This window comes from Schistocerca serialis, chromosome 7 (assembly GCF_023864345.2).
Source record: "Schistocerca serialis cubense isolate TAMUIC-IGC-003099 chromosome 7, iqSchSeri2.2, whole genome shotgun sequence".
Lineage (NCBI taxonomy): Eukaryota > Metazoa > Arthropoda > Insecta > Orthoptera > Acrididae > Schistocerca > Schistocerca serialis.
The window spans coordinates 531,614,215-531,632,625 of NC_064644.1; the positions used below are offsets into that span (position 1 = coordinate 531,614,215).

The window sequence follows — 18,411 nt, forward strand, 5'->3', positions numbered from 1 at the left end:
TCTGCCATTTGAGTTTGCTAAACATCTCCGTAACGCTATCACACTGACCAAATAACCTTGTGACGAAACGCGCTGCTCTTCTTTGGATCTTCTCTATCTCCTCTGTCAACCCGACCTGGTACGGATCCCACACTGATGAGCAATACTCAAGTGTAGGTCGAACGAGTGTTTTGTAAGCCACCTCCTTTGTTGATGGACTACCTTTTCTAAGGACTCTCCCAAAGAATCTCAACCTGGCACCCGCCTTACCAACAATTAATTTTATATGATCATTCCACTTCAACTCGTTCCGTACGCATACTCGCAAATATTTTACAATATCATTGCATTTTGGTTCACGCGGAGCGGAAGCCAAGCTGTCATGAGTACAGTCAAGTACGATAATGATAACGTCTTGGTGGTGGTAAGTTCCTATGGGACAAAACTGCTGAGGTCATTGGTCCCTATGCTTACACACCCATGTCCGAGGGAGGCCTTGAACCTCCGAAGGAGGGAGCCGCGCGAACCGTGGCAAGGAGCCCTAGACTTCGCGGCTACCCCGCGTGGCGATAACGTCTTATGCAGTGCATTACGTGCATATCGTCTGACCGATAATGTGAGACAAGCTTTACCGGTGCATTTAACTTGCACAGCAATGGCTAGCCAACTGGTCCAACTAACTTGTAATGATGTTAGAGGTTGCAGTTAGGACGTAAAAAGAGATGAGCAGCTTAAAGATAATGAAATAATATTCGGCAAAGCTCCAGCAATACCGCATGCTTCGCAGGGGACCAGAAGGAAAGTATCACATGGTCTTGTTCTTAGGTAACATAGTATTGTAATTAAAAACGAGAGTGATGAAAATTCCACAGTTTAACACAAGATAATAGTTCTGCGCTAGATATGTGAGACTCAAAAGGGTGTTGAAGGGATTTCATCGTGTAGTTAAATATTGAAGCCATATTCGGATCCGAGAAATATATTTCAGTACTGGAAGTGTCCTCTGCTACGTTGGTAACGGTTAGGTCAACAACGGAATCCACGAAGCCAATCAAGCGCAACATTTTCTTCTTTTGAGATGTGCCGTTCTGTATCCCTACTGCGTGCGGCAGTGGTGTGTGACAAACCTTCTTGCATTAGTTCCAGTATGTCCGTCCCTGGTAGCTGAGTGGTCAGCGCGAGGGAATGTCATACCTAACGTCCTGGGTTCGATTCCCGGCTGGTCGGAGATTTTCTCCGCTCAGGGACTGGGTGCTGTGTTGTCCTTATCATCATCATTTCATCCCCATCGACACGCAAGTCACCAAAGTGGCGTCAACTCGAAAGGCCCTAGCCACGCGTCATTTCCATTTCCAGTTCCAGTATGTTTGGCAGCTAAAATTCCTTGTCATTTCCCACGACAAATCCCTCAATTTGGCTGTATATTAGTTCTATTGGGTACATACTGTAGTAGTACGGTGGCAACTGTAAAAAGATGCAGCATTAGCAGCTGCTCCAAATGCTGTGAAAGTTATTCTGTTCATGTTTCCACGACGCTTATCAATCTGACACGTCTGGGACCACATATCTAGTATAAAACGATGTACGCATTCCAGATAGAGAGAATTCCGATTTTCCGTTTTTGGCCTAAAAATTTAATTTGTTATATCTTTATTAAAATATTTTTGAAATATCGATAATTAAGACTTTATATTTGCAATGAAAACGGGCGTTTTATGTGCATACGTAATTAGAAACAAGAATTTGTTTATTGTTAACTATAATGATGATCAGATACTGTTAGTTGCATATATCTGATGAATTTTACATTTAGAAAATGTTTGTATTCCAACTCAAACGAAAAAAAAAAAACACCAGAGCGAGAGTTGAACCCTCTATCAATGGACTGTATTGGATTACCATTTTACAACGCTTCCCGTGTTTTTAGCGCCTTTATCTTTAATAAGTTAGTTGTTGGGAAAAGTTCAAAGCTTTTTCTTTCCTGTAAACTTGTGACAAACATTAAGAACAACCTGTCTTTCCGAATTTTTTAACTGTGTTGCTCGTGAGAGTTTGTCTACAGAGCACGAAGCAGAGACAGCCATTTTCACAGATGTACACACATCTCGGTTCCGAGAGTTCCCGGAACCTGTACAAAAAATTGGAATAGAGATCAACAGAAACATAATTTCTGTCCTTTTTACTGCTCATGAAAACCTCACATTGCGTGTTGTACCACCATACAGCGAGACATTCAGTGGTGGTCGTCCAGATTGCTGTACACAGCGGTACCTCAATACTAAATAACACGTCCTCTTACATTGATGCATACCTGTATTCGTCATGGCATACTATCCACAAGTTCATCAAGGCACTGTTGATCCAGATTGTCCCACTTCTCAAAGGCGATCCGGCGTAGATCCCTCAGGGTGGTTGATGGATCACGTCTTCCATAAACAGCCCTTTTCAAATCTGCCCCAGGCATGTTCGATAGGGTTCATGTCTGGAGAACATGCTGGCCACTGGCATTCATGTATCATACAGCCGTTACGTCGCCTTCTATGACGACCAGCGGCGTACGTCGGCCCCACATAATGTCACCCCAAAATAGCAGGGAACCTCCACCTTGCTGCACTTGCGGGACAGTGTGTCTAAGGCGTTCAGCCTGAATGGGTTGCTTACAAACACGTCTCAAACGATTGTCTGGTTGAAGGCATATGCAACACTTCTCGGTGAAGAGAAAATGATGCCAGCCCTGAGCAGTCCATTCGGCATGTTGTTGGGACCATCTGTACCACGCTGCAGAGTATCGTGGTTGCAAAGGTGGAGCTCGCCATGGACGCCGATAGTGACATTTCGCATCATGCAGCCTATTGCGCACAGTTTGAGTAGTAACAGCCGGCCCTTGTGGCCGACCGGTTCTAGGCGCTCCCGTCCGGAACTGCGCTGCAGCTATGGTCGCAGGTTCTAATACTGCCTCGGATTAGTCAGGTTGTAAGACGTCGTGGTCTCCTGACCTTCATTGCTTACATATTCCGCCCTCACAATCATATTCCGCACACCAAGACGCTTCATTCAAACCCAAACTCGATAAGATGAAGTCAATGTTGTATGAATTCATGTAAACGATATGCAAATAACTAATAAATCCCAAGTGTGCACTGTGGTTGAAATACTCGAGGCGGGCATACACACATATATTCCGGACATGACGGTCACAGGAGCTTTTAGTTCAGGAGGGAAATCGCACAACGGGACGCCGGTCCCTTCAAAGGACGACCCAGCTCATCTATGTCAGCCGGTGACCGCCCGTGGAGCGGACAGTGTGTGCCCGAGTGAAAGGAGGAACGATCCCGTGTTCGGCTTAAAAGCAAATTCCGCTACATTGTGTGGGAGCAGCCAGCCTATGCCTTCTTTACACATAGCACGCAGTTTCAGAGATTTTCACAGGGAGACAGCAAACGCCAAACGTCAATGCTACGGATTTCCACATTGGTCGCCTTAAACGAAACCTCATTCTCCCATTTTAGAAGAGCAATGCTGATTGGCAGACGATATTTCTGACGCCTTGAGCTGAAGGAGTAATGGAAGAAACTGAAAGATATACCCCTTCACGTCTGACGTGGAGAGGCGCCGTTCCATTGTCGCTCTTGGAGCAAGGAACAAGTCTCTCCTCAGTACTTCACTGGGAAAGCACCTCTGTAGAGAGTGAATCGAAGTGCGACTCTATATTGAGTCCTTGCGATTAAGCGTTGTTCACTGTGTTGGCTGACACATTTATTGTGCGGTGTGAAAGGACAGAGTTATAGCTAAAGGCCTGCGAGCGAATTTTTGAGTGGCATCGCAGTGGACTGGTTATCTGACCAGTGTACCACGTCAATAGTTAGACTAGGGGCGAATAGGTATCCTTGACTTCATCAAGGCGTAGGGAGAGTTTGAATGGCGAAGGTCAATCCAGATAGAACGAGAGTTATCTTATTTGTCAGCAGCGAGCGGCGCAGACAGCTGTCATCGCAGGTTACGGTATTGTGCGTTACAGCTATTCCGAGCCCCATATTTCGTCCACAACAGTACACTTCACTGCATTTCACACGCAACAACCTCGACTGTATCTAGCAACATTCTAAAGGAGAATTATTCAAGTTGAGTAGGCGCGCCTATCAGCCATTCTGCCAAGTCAACAACCATCTTAAACTTTGTATAGAAATTTCATTAGCGAATCCTATCCTTGAGAGGTAACTTCACTTTCCGAAAAGAACCAGAATATAACTTGTTCAATTCATAACTAGAAGTGCCATTGTGATTTCTCAGAATTTTTGCAAAATAAATAATAACTTTAGTTAGTTTCATGTTTTTCTTACACTAACTAGCACTGCTCCAGTACCCAAGTATCCCACTAGGTACGTAAGAAATTTTGTGACTTTTTGTGTCATTTTCCTACAGCGAATGACTCCAGAAGATATTTATTGCTGAAAGGTTTTCAGGCATTTCTCTTTAGATCGTAAGGAACGTCTGTCTGACTTCTGTAGTAGTGTGGGGGTGGAAATTGCATCTTGCATGAGCCACAAGGTACATCTCAGATTAATCCGTTGCACAGAATAACAGAATCTGAGATCATCCCCACACACCACAGAAGGTTCAAGTAGTATTGAGTTCTAGGGGACTGATGACGTCAGATGTTATGTCCCATAGTGCTCAGAGCCATTTGAACCATTTTTGGGTCGTAACACGAGTTCTGTGGCTGCACGAAAAGCATTGTTCAAAATGGTGGCGTTTCTGTCAGGGGTCCTCCGACCCATAACCCGTAGGTAGCGGTCACCCACTGCAGTAGTAGCCCTTGGGCGCCCTGAGCGAGGCATGTCATCGACAGTTTCTGTATATCTGTATCTCCTCCGTGTTCGAACAACATCGTTTTCGTTCACTCGGAGACGCCTGGACACTTCCCTTGTTGAGAGCCCATCCTGGCACAAAGTAACAATGCGGTCGCGATCGAACCGCAGTATTGACCGTCTGGGCATGGTTGAACTACAGACAACTCGAGCCGTGTACCTCCTTCCTGGTGGTATGACTGGAAATGATCGGCTGTCGCACCCCTCTGTCTAATAGGCGCTGCTCATGCATGTTTGTTTACGTCTTTGGACGGGTTTATTGGCACCTCTGAACAGTCAAAGGGACTGTGTCTGTGATACAATATCCACAGTCAACGTTTATCTTCTGGAGGTCTGGGAACTGGGGTGATGCAAAACTTTTTTTGATGTGTGTATTAACAGCGCGACAATGAGAGCACGACAGTACAGGGACTGTGGCTGTGCGCGATTTTTGAAATGAAAGTGTTTTGGTTGGCAGGAGAGCCAACAGCGTGTTACTAGAGGAGGCCGATAGGCACGCGTTTTAGCTTACGCAGGCTGGCGTGAGGTCTGGAACAGGACAAGGAAATTAGAATTTAGAAAATCGGACGTCGCTGGTGGAATACTTAACTTTAATCCATTAATGAAGAACGTCGGTCTTGACGGTACATGAATCAATATCAATAGTAACTGATAATGGCGCCTTGCTAGGTCGTAGCAAATGACGTAGCTGAAGGCTATGTTAAACTATCGTCTCGGCAAATGAGAGCGTATTTTGTCAGTGAACCATCGCTAGCAAAGTCGGTTGTACAACTGGGGCGAGTGCTAGGAAGTCTCTCTAGACCTGCCGTGTGGCGGCGCTCGGTCTGCAATCACTGATAGTGGCGACACGTGGGTCCGGCGTATACTAACGAACCGCGGCGTATTTAAAGGCTACCACCTAGCAAGTGTGGTGTCTGGCGGTGACACCACAGAAAGCTACACTGATAAAGTATGATTGAGACAAACTTTATGACTGTAGATACATTAAACTATGTTAAGGTTTCATTTACCGTAACGTAGTAACAAGATATGTAATATGTAAGTAGGACCTACTTTTAAGAGCGTAACAACACCACTGGACGTGTGCTAAGGCTGTTGACCAATCATCCCGTTTGCGTTTGTTAACACCAGGTTTATCCTTATAATGAACAAAGTAACGTTACCGCAGCACTTGATAGACCAGTAGATGAATGATGCATCGCGTAGGGTTCGCGGCAAGTCGTAAGAGGTTGCTTATGAGTTGAAGATGAATATTTTATAGTAAATACTTAAGTTACTGTGTTTAGGCTATTATCCACTCACGAAATGCATAATTTTGTAATTATGGTTTTTCAGGAAGACTGTAATATTGTATGTGTCTGTTGTTAGCATTATTTAGTGTGTGTTGCATGTATGTACGAAGGTAATAGAGAGAGAGTGCCAACAACATCAGAACGACACCAGCAACCGGCACATCATCATGTGCAACTAGCCCCACACAACACACACACACACACACACACACACACACACACACACACACAACACACTAGAAGGTATAAGGGAAGAATGGCGTTGTAAGTGTTAACAAGCTCAGTAAATTTATTACTTAAATGTATTGTCAAAAGAGTATCTGCAGCGAAACAATTTTCCAAATATGAAAAACTGAAAGAAGCCAGACTTTTATATAAAAAAAAATATACAGAAATTGTTGTATTCTGACAGTAGGGATGAGAACCTTAGGACCTAAAGGAATTTGAGACATTCAAAAGATAAAATTGTACTTAAATTTGATGTAACAATTTAGTTAAGGTGTCAGTACGGATGGAGGACTTACTTATTTTTTAATTCTTCAAATTTTTTCGAAAACATGATTATGTTAAAAATATTTATGATGCGATATACGTGGCTTTTGTGCCACATCCCTGCCCAAACTTATTAAATTTTTGTTGCTATGTTTTAATGCTCAGTGTAAGACTTTGATAGGACGCTAGCGAGTAGGTAGGATGGCAAGGCAGACTCACTGAAAGACGCGCCAGAGGTGTATAGCGTGATAACGGACGGGCGAGCAAGAGCCTTAGCGTATTGAAAGAGAGAGGGTCAGTGGATGTCCACCTACGACGCTGGGCACAAAGAAACGAATGTTTTAATATTTATATGCACTGTCTGAATAGCAACACACTCGTATACAGCTCCAACCATGCACTCAAGTGGTTGTTTGTGAGAACTTGTGAATAATAATTTCAATAACACTCAGTTCATCAGGAAATTTTGGTCATTGTCAGTGCTTATTCATCGAATTGATGGATCAATCGGAAGTGCGCCCTGAGAAGGAAGGCCTGCCAAGATAGCTCACTAGTCTATAATCGGTTTCCCGAGGAGGGAATTCATGAGTCTGTGTCTAAAATCTGACCTCGTGTAAAGACGGAATACGTTTTTAAGAAATTGCCTCCGATGACGTTCTTGTGCCAGCTTTTGTTAATCTCGTGTGAATTCCAACATCACGTGGAGATTTTTACTGTGCCTCTTGCGGCTCTCTGGAAACGATTGTCATCCAGAAACTTTGTCATGAATAAGGACAAACTGCCTCTTAGAATCTTTCTCTGGACTTGTTTTCGCTTCTATAAATAGAAATAAAATCCAGTGGCATCCTAATACTCCGTAATTTTAATTTTAATAGCACTTAATTCTCTCCTATTTGCCACTTCGTTAGGAGGCGGACGCACTAGACATTCATCTGCAAATCACACATAGAAATCGCTGTGCGTCCCTGTTTACATATAGTGACTCACAATATTTCGAACATTCATTCCTATGTCTCCTGTGATAATGTTTCAGCTGGAGGTGTATTTCTTCCGATAGCATCCCAGACATGTTCTATGGACAACAACTCACGCTACTGGTCAGAACAATCATGTATTTGTACGTTTCTCAAAGCGTTTGTGATGTAAAGTGAAGTGTGTGGTGGGACCTGTCGTTTAGTATAGTGGTCGTGAAGGGTGTGACCAGAGCATTTACTGTCCTCGCTGTGACAACCAAAAGAAACTATAATCATCTAGCCATAAGTGTCAGTTCTTTAATTGCTCTGGGAGATGGATTCAACACATGAATTATTACTTAACTTTATTACATGAATGATGTAAAGATTTAATTCATGCAATCGTTTGCTGCAGGAGTGCGTAGAATATTTATAGTTATCATTAACGCTTCAAGCACCACTTGATGCACCAGCTAACGAACTGTGTTCACCATTTACAAAAGTACGTTTCCATCTGAGATCTGAATGTACATGTGTTGCCCAGAAAGTAATTCAGAGATTTTTTTTTCTCAGCCGAAAACAATGTTTCGAATGCCAAACCTTGCTTATGTATTATTTGAAGTCTCTTGAGGGAGCGCGCCAGGTTTCCGTCTCTTCCGACTGATAGCGCAGCTGCAGGACTTCTACATCTACACCTACATCTGCATACATACTCCGCAATCCACCATACGGTGCGTGGCGGAGTGTACCTCGTACCACAATTAGCATCTTCTCTCCCTGTTCCACTCCCAAACAGTACGAGGGAAAAATGACTGCCTATGTGCCTCTGTACGAGGCTCTATCTTATCTTATCTTATCTTATCTATGTGGTCTTTCCACGAAATGTAAGTTGGCGGCAGTAAAATTGTACTGCAGTCAGCCTCAAATGCTGGTTCTCTAAATTTCCTCAGTAGCGATTCACGAAAAGAACGCCTCTTTTCCTCTAGAGACTCCCACCCGAGTTCCTGATGCATTTCCGTAACACTCGCGTGATGATCAAACCTACCAGTAACAAATCTAGCAGCCCACCTCTGAATTCCTTCTATGTCCTCCCTCAATACGACGTGATAGGGATCCCAAACGCTCGAGCAGTACTCAAGAATAGGTCGCATTAGTGTATTATAAGCGGTCTCCTTTACAGATGAACCACATCTTCCCAAAATTCTACCAATGAACCGAAGACGACTATCTACCTTCCCCACAACTGCCATTACATGCTTGTCCCAGTTCATATCGCTCTGCAGTGTTACGCCCAAATATTTAATCGACGTCACTGTTTCAAGCGCTACACTACTAATGGAGTATTCAAACATTACGGGATACTTTTTCCTATTCATCTGCATTAATTTACATTTATCTATATTTAGAGTTATCTGCCATTCTTTACACCAATCACAAATCCTGTCCAAGTCATCTTGTATCCTCCTACGGTCACTCAACGACGACACCTTCCTGTACACCACAGCATCATCAGCAAACAACCGCACATTGCTATCCACCCTATCCAAAAGATCATTTATGTAGATAGAAAACAACAGCGGACCTACCACACTTCACTGGGGCACTCCAGATGATACCCTCACCTCCGATGAACACTCACCATCGATGACAACGCACTCGGTTATATTACTTAAGAAGTCTTCGAGTCACTCACATACTTGGGAACCAACCCATATGCTCGTACCTTAGTTAGGAGTCTGCAGTGGGGCACCGAGTCGAACGCTTTCCGGAAGTCAAGGAATATGGCATCCCTCTGATACCCTTCATCCATGGTCCGCAAGATATCATGTGAAAAAAGGGCGAGTTGCGTTTCGCAGGAGCGATGCTTTCTAAAGCCGTGCTGATGCGTCGACAGCAACTTCTCTGTCTCAAGGAAATTCATTATATTCGAACTGAGAATATGTTCGAGAATCCTGCAACAAACCGATGTTAAGGATACTGGTCTGTAATTTTGAGGATCCGTCCTTCTACCCTTCTTATATACAGGCGTCACCTGTGCTTTTTTTCAGTCGCTCGGGACTTTACGTTGGACAAGAGATTCGCTATAAATGCAAGCTAAGTAAGGAGCCAATGCAGTAGAGTACTCCCTGTAAAACCGAATTGGAATCCCATCAGGACCTGGCGATTTATTTATTTTCAACCCGTTCAGCTGCTTCACAAACCCAGGGATGTCTATCACTATGTCCTCCATACGGGAATCTGTACGAGACTCAAACGGCGGTATGTTTGTACGATCCTCCTGCGTGAAATACTTCTCAAATGCTAAATTTAAAATTTCAGCTTTCGTTTTGCTGTCCTCCGTTGCCAGGCCAGACTGATCAGTGAGTAACTGGATGGAAGCCTTCGACCCGCTTACCAATTTTACGTAAGACCAGAGTTTCCTTGGGTTTTCAGCAAGATCTTTTGCTAAGGTAAGACGGTGGTAGTGGTTGAATGCTTCGCGCATCGCTCTTTTTACAGCAGCACGAATCTCTACAACTTTTGCCTGTCCTCATTCTCCCGATCTTTCTTGTACCGCGAGTGCAACTGCCTTTGCTTCCTGAGCATTCTCCGAATTTCGCTGTTAAACCACGGTGGGTTTTTTCTGTCCGTAAACCACTTTTTCGGCACATACTTGTCCAGTGCGTGATTTACAATATGTTTAAAATTTGACCATAATTCTTCCACGTCCATCGTACCGGAAGTAAATGAAGTCGATTCATTTACTAACAACTGCTTATCTACTCTTTCTAGTAAGGATACCCTCCTAGGCTTCTTGACCGACTTTTTAACTTTCGTAACCATAGTCGTAATGACAACATCGTGATCGCTAATCCCTGTCTCAACACTGACACCGTCGATGAGGTCTGGTCTGTTCGTGGCTACCAGATCTAAAATATTTCCATTACGCGTTGGCTGTCGATTTAGCTCCTCAAGACAGTTTTCGGATAATGTGTTCAAAGGTATTCACACGACGGCTTGTCTGTACCACCTGTAATGAATCCAGTTCCAAAATGGCAAGCAACGTTCCGTCATTGAATTACTCACTGCAGAGAAAGAAACTGAGGGGAATATTCACAAAAGCTTGTGCAAAGTCTATGGAGCATCTGCTGCCGGCAGAAGTAAGTCGCTGGGTACGGAGGTTGAGGTCATCAGAAGGCGGTTCGGCGGAGCTCCACGATTTGCAGCGGTCAGGGAGACCATCCACGACTGTCACACCTGTCACAGCTGACCTAGCCCCCTCGGACTTCCACTTGTTTGGGCCATTAAAGGATGCAATTCGTGAAAGACATTTTGAGGACGATGAGGAGGTGATTCATACAGTGAAGCACTGGCTTCACCACAAGGATTGTTACCGACAGGGCATACAAGCCCTTGTTTCGGGATGTAGGAAGGCCATGTAACGGCATGGAGATTACGTGGACAAATAGGGTGTGTAGATAAACACCATTCTTTCGTGTTTGTAATTCTCATTACGTTCAATAAAGAGCTGTTGAAGAAAAAAAAATGCAGTGCATTATTTTCTGGGCAACCCTCGTACCCTTGTAATACTCGAAGATGCTGTCTGCTTCACATGAGGTCTCGAACAGGACCAAAGCGCTCTATGTTGACCACCATGTGAGGTGCTGAGAGAGAGAGCGTGTCTTCTTTAGCTGCTCTCAATCATCGTTGTGGATTGCAGTGAGACATAATTAATGTCCGTGGCATTGATGTCTATTGCTGGATGTGGTGTGGCACCACTATCATTGGACGATATACAATTTCCACATAGGGGCGATAAGTTTGTCTCCCTTTAAATATTGCAAAATCAGTCCTGTTGTATCTAACAGCTCCCCACACTGCGATTCCAGGAACTGTACTGATGTGGATCTCAAGATTCGCTGCTTTCTGGATCTTTCTGCAAGTCGTTAATGGAGCACAGGGGCGTCGATCCGCCTGCCACAAACAGAAATGCGGCTCCTCGCTGAACATCACAGAAAGCAATTCGATGTCCAAGTTGACTCTGGCTTTAGACCATGGAAGTCTTTATTGTAAGTCGTATGATGCCAGAGGTGGCAGATGGCAACTAGAGACCTCAACCCGGCTCTCATTAACCTGTTAACAATCCGACGATGTTGCCACAGTGTGGTCCTGCCGAAAACATCCATGCCTACTCTCCTTGCCACACTCATGTGTTGAGTCTGACTCGTCACAGCTCACTCGGTTGTCACTGCACTACAGCCGACTGTCTGCGCGATCTGTCGACATGATTTTCCCACGACCTTCATCCTAAGCATTAGAGCTTCCTCGAAGCGTGAAGATTCATCTATGTTTTTTTCCTGTACTGAAAAAAAGCTCCCATCGGGATAAAATTATTAGTAACATAGCCATCAAGCATGTGATTACTCGATTATAATTCTGATAGCGTTCGGTAAAGGTGTCCATGATGTAACTCTTTTCATTTGTGTCAGTGCAAATGCTTCTGACCAGAAACAATATTCTAAATCATGGAGCATTTTACCTGATACAGTCGTACAACAACCAGAATATTGGTGTACTAAGTCTACCTATGGCAACGGTCTTGCCACAGTGGATACACCAGTTCCCGTGAGATCACAGAAGTTAAGCGCTGTCGGGCGTGGTTGGCATTTGGATGGGTGACCGTCCAGGCCGCCATGCACTGTTGCCATTTTTCGGGGTGCACTCAGGCTCGTGATGCCATTTGAGGAGCTACTCGACCGAATAATAGTGGCTTTGGTCAAGAATCCATAATTACGACCGGGAGAGCGGTGTGCTGACCACACGCCCCTCCTATCTGCATCCTCCTCTGTGGACGACGCGGCGGTCGGATGGTTCCGATGGGCCACTTTTGGCGTGTAGACGGAGTGGTTTTTTAAGTCTATCTACATTAAACTACTAAACCGCATATGTCGTTGGGTTTTGAAGCTACCTTTGGCAAACATTAGTCAGCGACGGTCATCATCTCTGTGCTATCACTGTGTAACAGGATGACGCTGTGTTCCTTGGTTTCAGATAGGCGTTCGATACATTGGTTGCTATTGACAAAAAGCGAGCTCATGGATTACCGGACTAGCTTTGTGATTGTGACGAGCGAGATGGGACAACTGTACGACACTCATATCAGGGAGACCACTATTCGAATCTCTGTCTGGACACTCAGGTTTACGTACTTTACTATAGATCTTCATCTACATCCACATACACACTCCGAAAGCCACCGTATGGTGCCTGACGGAGGGTATGCCTTACCAGTACTAGTCATTTCCTATCCTGTTCCATTCGAAAACAGAGCGAGGGAAAAATGAATATCTATATGCCTCCTATTCAATCATAATCACTCTAATCTTATCTTCGTGGTCCTTACTCAAACTGTTCATTGGCAGAAGCAGAATCGTTCTGCAGTCAGCCTCAACAGCTGGCTCTCTAAATTTTCTCAACTGTACTCATCAAAAAGAACGTGTCCCCCCTCCATCGATTCCCTTTTGAGTTCCCAAAGCATCTCCGTCACACTTGTGTGACGTTCAGACCTGCCAGTAACAAATCTAGCAGCCTGCCTCTGATTTGGTTCGCTGGCCTCATTTAATGCTACCTGATGCCGATCCCAAACTCTCGAACAGTACTGAACAATGGGTCGCCCAAGTGTTCTATATGTGGTCTCCTTTACAGATGAAACATACTTTCCTAACAGTCTCCCAATAAACCGAAGTCGACCTTTCACTTTCCCTACTGCAATCCTTACATGCTCATTCGATTTAAAATTGCTTTGCAGCCTTACGCCTAGATATTTAATCAATGTGAATGTATCACGCAGCATTCTACTAATGCTGTATTCGACCATTATGGATTTGTTTTTCCTACTCATCTCTATTAACTTACCATTCTTCTACATCTAAAGCTAGCTGCCATTTTTAGAAATCTTCTTCTATCCTCCTCCTGTCATTCAACGACGACGGCGTCCCGCACATGACAACACCATCAGAAAATAGCTGCAAACTGCCTCTTACAATGTCTGCCAGATCATCCTATAGCACTTTCCCAGGCCACTCTTGACGATACCCTCATCTCCGACAAACACTCGCTATCGAGGTCAACATACTGGTTTGCGTTACTTACGAAAATTGCATCTCGAGCTGAACGACCTTCTCCGTGCCAACCAGTATGGTTCCGAAAACACTGTTCTTGCGAAATCCACTCGTGGATAACTGCATCATCAGCAGAAAGTCTCAGGTTACTGTTAATGCTGTACTGTCTTGTTGTTTTATCACCCATGTTTCATTTCAGTGCAGTCCTATACTGCAGACATATACCTGCAAAAAAAGATTTCATAATACTTAAATTATTATTCATGTTAGGAAGTTCCTCTTTCTCAAAAATGCTTTTTTTTACTGTAGTCAGTCTGCATTTTTTAACGTCTTTTGTTTGACCCTCAACAGTTAAGTTATGGCCCAAATACCAAAAATCATCTCCTACCTTCAGTGTCTCACTTCGTAATCTAATTTCCACAGCTGCATGATTTTAAATTCCTGTAGCCTTGTGTCAGTTTTGTTGATGTTCATCGTATATCCTTTTTTAAGAACCGTGTAAATTTCGTTCAACTGCTCTTCAAAGTCTTCTGCTTTTTTCACAGAATTACAATGTCGTCGGCAAACGTCAAAGTTGTAACATCTTTTGCCTGATCTTCAATCTCCTCTCCAAATTTTTCCTTTCTTTTCTCCAGTGGTTGCTTAGAGAACAAACTGAAAAACATCGGGTATAAACAGCAATCAACCTCTTTCACTCCCTTCTCAACTACTGCTTCGGCATCACGTCTTTCACCTCTTACAACTGCAAACTTGTTTTTCCTCCTCCTACTACTACTACCACTACTTCAATACAAGACGCAAATAACCGTTCAGGTACTGTATTGTATCCATTCTACCTTTAGAATTCCAAACAGTACAGACAGGCCAATTCACGAAAAGCTGACTCTAAATTTATAAATCGTATAATCTTAATTTTACCATTCTTCAAACTATCATCTAGGATAGGTCGTAGAAGTTCCAACATTTCTCCGGAATCCCAACTGATCTTTGCCAGATATTCCCTTGTTCTGCAAATAGTTAGCGCCAATTTTTTTTCAGACATGACTGATTAAAGATCGTAATTAGTACATTCTTCCTCAAGCCTGAGTGCATATCGCGTATCCCAAATATTTTTTTACGATATGGGTGGAAGAGTTTTGTCATGGCTCGTTCTCCCAAGGGTCTCAGTAGTTCTGATAGAATGTCGTCTACTCCAAGGGCCTTGCTTCCACTTAGGTCTTCCAGTGTTCTGTCAAACTGTTCTCGCGATGTCATATAAGGGACGTTCAAATGAAAAGGTACGAAACGTCGTAACAACCAAAACTGTATCTATAATGTTATAGTAACGTAACCATCAGTCCAGCACATCTATTGTCTTCAAAACGTCTGACTGTACGTGGCAAAAGCTTGGTTGTCAAAAGGTAAAAAACGGGTAAGGGGAACCGACAAGATCATATGTAAAACAGAACCAAGATCAAATTTCATGTGAAGAAAAACGGTGGGGGGGGGGGGGGGGGGGGGATGTTCGCTATACGGACTGGGACTATTTAGAGGCAGTACATACAAAGGAACGAACTAATAAAAGGCATTGCAACTACTGAACCGCCATAGTTGTACTCAGTGGTTGTAGACATATGATCTTGGTTCTGTTTTACATATGATCTTGTCGGGTCCTCTTACCCGTCTTTTACCTTTTGACAACCAAGCGTTTGCCACGTACAGTCAGACGTTTTGAAGACAATAGATGTGCTGGACTGATGGTTACTTTACTATAACACTTTTTTATTAATACGTCTATGACGATACTGAAGATTTTACAATATGTATGAATAACTAATTATACTTGATAGTGTATATTACGATGTAATATGGAGTTTTATTAAGACTAAGTTCTTTTAATTAAGTAAATTTACATGTAACACCTTCAGCTTTTAAGGAATACGCTCTGTATTTTAATGTGATTTATTGCTCTGATATAACATTCACTGTGTAATTCTCATTACGTGAAGTAATACGCAACACTTGATTCCTTTAATCAATATACTCTGTGTTCCATTATGTAATTATTACTGTATTATATCCTCCACAGTTTTGGCCTGAAGATGACGCAGTGTAACGTCGAAACTGGTTGCCTAGAAATAAAACTATATAACAGCGAGTGGTACTGTTTATATTGAACACTGAACAGCTGTAGTCGCATACTCCACCAGAAGATGGAGTTACATTTACGGTCCGATACTTGTCGAATTCCTCGAGAATTTAAGAACTATTAACAGTGTCACGCACTCAGTGACACTCCGTAGCCCACGCAAGCCTGAAAACCGCAAACGAACTGGGCTGCTCAGGGAGGGAGGTGATTCTGCTCCAAGATAACGCCCGTCCACACGTCTCCAAAGCCACACATATTGTAATGGCCAAGTTCAAGTGGGAACAGCTAGAGTATCCGTCCTGCAGACCGGACATGTCGCTCTGCGATTTCCGCATGTTTCGTCCGCTAAGAAAACATCTGGAAAGAAGAGGTTCGACTCGACGAGGAATAGGCGGACACAGTGGCGGACTGGCTCCTCTCACTGAGACATGAATACTGGGAACTGGGAATCCTTCGGCTCGTGAAACAGTAGGACAGTCGTGCACAGACCTCTGGAGACGGCTTCTGTATAGAGGCCTGAATTATACCCACTGTATTGTTCGTACCTCTTCTTTTGAACACCATCCATATCTGGCAACTCATCTTTGCCTACTTCATGTAGAGTTTTTATAACACTGTACTCAAGTTTGTTGCCCTCATATGCATCCTCTATACATCCCTTCTACTGTGAACTTACAAATATTACGCGTTGTATACATTTATTCCTGTAACTCTGCACTTGTTACGTGTCGCTTCCCTTCAGGGGTTCGTCAGACGACCACGGCAGACGCCCCGACCGCTATCCACGCGTCCGCCTTCCCCTCCCTTACCTCCCCTGACCCCCTCCCCGACCAACCAGCGCCGTGGCGTGGGCGTGAGAGTCTCCTTTAATCACCGGCACTTGGCGGGCGGCTGCGATAGTTGTCGAGAGTCAAAGCGGCCGCTCCGAGTTACGAGCAAATACGAAGGCACGGAAAAATGCGAGCGCTCGCCCCACTTGCTTTGTTCCTGTGGCAACAATCGGCGTAAATAGCGCGTCATATTGCGTCACGGGCCGGTAATAACGCGCGCAGAAGAGGCGGCCGGAGAACTTGGCAAACAGCGATGGCTGTCGGGCAAACAAGGGATAGGGCCGCGCCCGCCGAAGCCGCCCACTGTTCGACAAGTATCTCCAGCCGCTTCCCGCCACAGGTGTCGTTCCGTGCGTAGCCATCCGCTCTCAACATCGACGCGATGCTGTAGCATTAAATGTGTTTTTCGCGGTTCGAAGAAAACGCTGCCTCATGTATAGAGTTGTAGGGTTTTTGAACGAGTCGGTTTCGATACATCAAACTATTGACTTCATTTTTTTTTTCGAAACACATTAACGAACTACATGAACATGTTTATCACATCTTCCCATTCCAGGTATGGCATATGACCTCCTCAGCTGCGCTGATAAGCAAGAACTCTGTTAGAGCAATTTGTTATGAGTGCCTGGATGGCCATAAAGTAGTTTGAAAGGGCGGGGGGTGGGGGTGGGGTGGTTCAAATGGTTCAAATGGCTCTGAGCACTATGGGACTTATCGTCTGAGGTCATCTGTCCCCTATAGCTTAGAACTACTTAAACCTAACCTAAGTACATCACACACATCTATGCCCGAGGCAGGATTCGAACCTGCGACCGTAGCGGTCGCGCCGTTCCTGACTGTAGCGCCTAGAACCGCTCGGCCACTCAGGTCGGCTAAAATGTGTGCCCCGACCGGGACTCGAACCCGGGATCTCCCGCTTACATGGCAGACGTTCTATCCATTTGAGCCACCGAGGGCACAGGGGGGGCGGGGGGGGGGCGGTATGGTATATTTTTTATGATTTTGAATACGAATGGGAACTTCTAAGTAGCCATACAAATTTTCAGATCTGACCATCTTATAAACCAGTGTAATACTGATTTTTAAATTGTTTTCTTGAAAGAAAAACACCTGAAAAAGCTGTATTTTTTCCTTTTCCAGAGAGCTAGGGGGGAGGGGGTGCGCCTCCCTCCTTGCCGATAGGTAGGGACGCCATAGACACCACTTTGGTTTCGGCAGCGACATACCGAATTTCTTCCTCTAACTCCCGGGGATTATTGACATAGAACAGTAATACAACATAAACCCAAATAAAAAAACTTGTGTTATGACATGTGGCCTTGGAGGCCATTCCTGGTCACCCGTACGAGGGATGAAGCGACCAGGAAATGGCCAGTAGAGGAGCTCAAATGTTTCGTGCGAAGTGTGACAGGTAGCATCGTGCTGCTGAAAGCACAACTCTTGGACGTTCATGCTTCTGAAATGAGACAACAGAGGGCCGGCCTGAGTGGCCGAGCTCTTCTAGGCACTACAGTCTGGAACCGCGCGACCGCTGCCTCGGGCGTGGATGTGTGTGATGTCCTTAGGTTAGTTAGGTTTAAGTAGTTTTAAGTTCTAGGGGACTGATGACCACAGCAGTTAAGTTCCACAATGCTCACAGCCATTTGAACCATATGAGACGGCAGAAAATCTCTTACCATTGCACTGTATCGGTTTCCATTAACAATTACGGCTCGTCCTGCCCCGTTTTCAACAGAATAAGGGGCGTTGATGCCGTCCACCAAAAACT

The 18,411-nt window shown here is 44.4% G+C and overlaps 1 pseudogene; it reads left to right on the plus strand.

Annotated features, from left to right (window-relative positions):
- Positions 1-12,153: 12,153 nt before the first annotated feature.
- Positions 12,154-12,271, plus strand: LOC126413650 (5S ribosomal RNA; annotated as a pseudogene).
- The last annotated feature ends 6,140 nt before the right edge of the window (positions 12,272-18,411 follow it).